Below are 2806 nucleotides of genomic sequence, written 5' to 3' on the forward strand. Positions count from 1 at the left end.
TGCTTATAGACTTGGCATTTGCCCCCACTGTTCAAGTGACCAACTGTCCCCATTTCCTGGGATGCAGGACTTTCAGTTTAAAAATCAGGAAAGTCCTGGGCAAGGCGGAGTGCTTGGTCACCTCGCCTCCTGCTCAATTCTCTTGGTTTCCCAATTCCACAATTCAGCAGGATATTGGTTTGGTTCAGCTCATTTTTCCTAGCCAAGCCACTCAGGTCACTAACAGACCTGCAAGGGTGTCCTTGGGGCAGGGGCTCGCCCCTGGTAGGGGGCCTAGGGTCACTTGGTGGGGGGGGTCCCTTTGAAGGGCCTGTGGGTGAAGCAGAAGCAGAATGGCTTCAGGGTAAGACCCCATCTGGGGAGGTTGGTGGCCACTGACCTCAAAGCTACCACTTTGGAAAGCAGCCCAGTGGTGAGAGCAGGGGGACATCAGGCTTTCAATCTGCCCAGCTCAAGCCTGTGTTCCTCAGCCAGGTGCAGTGGCAACTGCCTGTGGTCCCATTTACTTTGGAGGCTGAGGCAGGAGGATCACTGGAGGCCAGTTAGAGACCAGCCTGGGCAACATGGGGACACCCCATCTCTACAAAAATTTTTGTAAAAATTATCTGAGAATGGTGGTGCACACCTGTAGTCCCTACTACTGGGGAGGCTGAGGTGGGAGGATGATAAGATCCCAGGATTTTGAGGCTGCAGTGAGCTGCTACACTCCAGTGTGGGGGACAGAGCAAGAGCCTGTTAAAAAAAAAAAAAAAAGGCCAGGTGTGGTGGCTCACGCCTGTAATCCCAGCACTGGGAAGCCGAGGCCAGCAGATCACTTGAGGCCAGGAGTTTGAGACCAGCCTGGCCAACATATGGCAAAACCTTGTCTCTACTAAAAATACAAAAATTAGGCGAGCATGTTGGCAGGCGCCTGTAATCCCAGCTACTTGGGAGGCTGAGGCAGGAAAATCGCTTGAACTCAGGAGGCGGAGGTTGCAGTGAACCGAGATGGCACACTGCACTCCAGCCTGAGCAACAGAGCAAGACCCCGTCTCAAAAAAAAAACCACATGCTCCAATTCGTTTACCGGTCCCTTCCCCCACCCTCCTTTGCCCTGATATCACAACTTGGCCCAGAAAGGACCCAGAGACCCCGCCCCTGTACTTGGGTGTGGCAGTGCCCTGGTGTGTGGGGGCATCTTCCGCTGACCACCCGATTGACCCCATCCTCTGGTCCCTACTGTACGCTGTGAGTTACAACAGTGACCATGACCATAGGGCCTACTATGTGCAGGGTGCTCAACAGCCCTCAGGTAAGTGTCACAACAGTCCCGGAAGGTCCCTCACAAGCGAGGAAACTGAGGCAGGAGCCACGAGATCACTTGCCTGTCTGTGGCTGAGCCAGACTTGAACCTGGTCTGTCTGACTCCAGAGCACGTGCTTTTTCCGACTTCCTGCCCCTCAGAGTCACTCCCCTCCGGAATCCAGGCTCTGGGATCCCAGGGCCTCAGGGACGGGGCACCCTCCCCGCCAACCACCGCCGGGGAGTGGGCGTTTCTACAGCTTCCTCCGTGGGCCTGCGACCCCTAGTGCGAGGGGAGGGCCGCTGGGGGCTCTGGAAACCCGCTCTTCCGTGGGTGCGAGGTGAGGAGCTGAGGCGCAGCGCTGGGCTGGGCCCAGGCCAGCTTCGCCCACACCTGGGATGAAGGCGGAGGCGCTCCGGGTGTTCTGCAGACGGGCGGCTTTCCCACGCCCCTGGCCCCTCACGTCGGCGCATCCTCATGGGATCCTCACGAGGGGCCCGTGAGGTGGGTTCCATTTTTACTCTCTCCCCTGGCAGGAGGCGAGCAGAGGCTCCGGACTCCACAGGTGGCGCGTGGTGAGCAGCCAGGATGAGCTCAGGCAGCCTCTCCAAACAGGCGCGCTAACCCGGCCACCTCTCACGCCCTGGCCCCCCGCCGGCCCTCTCCACCCCTGCCCGGTCCCTAAGGCCACATCTCTCCCTCCTCCTCGGCCAGCTCAGCCCAGGCCGTCCCTCCCTACGCCCGCCAGGGGGAGTGCGAGCTCCTTGCAAAGACCTCAGGAGGCCGCTGGGAAGGTCTGGACAGGCCAGGCGGGGCGGGAAGCAGGTGGACCCGCGGGGCGGGGACCGGAGGCGCTGGGAGGCCGCCCAGCTTGACGTCCTGGTCCTGCCCAGGCCTCGCCAGGCCCCGGCCCTCCGCAGGCCTCAGTTCTCTTGTCTATAAAATGGGAGGTGGGGCCCTCGGGAGCAGAGCTGCTCACCTTTTAAGAGCATGTGAATCACCTGGGAATCTTTTTAAAGGTAGATTCTGATGCAGTGGGTCTGGGGTGGGGCCTGGGAAGCCGCATTTCTAATGAGCTCCCAGGTAAGATTCATGCTGCTGGATCCTGGATTCATCTCTCTTTTTTGTTGTTGTTTTGTTTTTTGAGACGGAGTTTCACTCTGTCACCCAGGCTGCAGTGCAGTGGCGCGATCTCGGCTCACTGCAACCACTGCCTCCTGGATTCAAGTGATTCTCCTCCCTCAGCCTCCCGAGTAGCTGGGATTACAGGCGCCTGCCACTATGCATGGCTAATTTTTGTATTTTTAGTAGAGACGGGGGTTTCAGTATGTTGGCCAGGCTGGTCTGGAATTCCTGACCTCAGGTGATCCACCCACCTCGGCCTCCCAAAGTGCTGAGATTACAGGTGTGAGCCACCACACCTGGCCTCTGGATTCATCTCTAAGGGACCTGCCAGCTCCGATGACAATTTGGTTTTTTGGGTTGAACGAGGAAGACCTACCTGTGTCCCAAACCCTTCCGAAG

Source organism: Pongo pygmaeus, chromosome 13, assembly GCF_028885625.2.
Source record: "Pongo pygmaeus isolate AG05252 chromosome 13, NHGRI_mPonPyg2-v2.0_pri, whole genome shotgun sequence".
NCBI classification, from domain to species: Eukaryota; Metazoa; Chordata; class Mammalia; order Primates; family Hominidae; genus Pongo; species Pongo pygmaeus.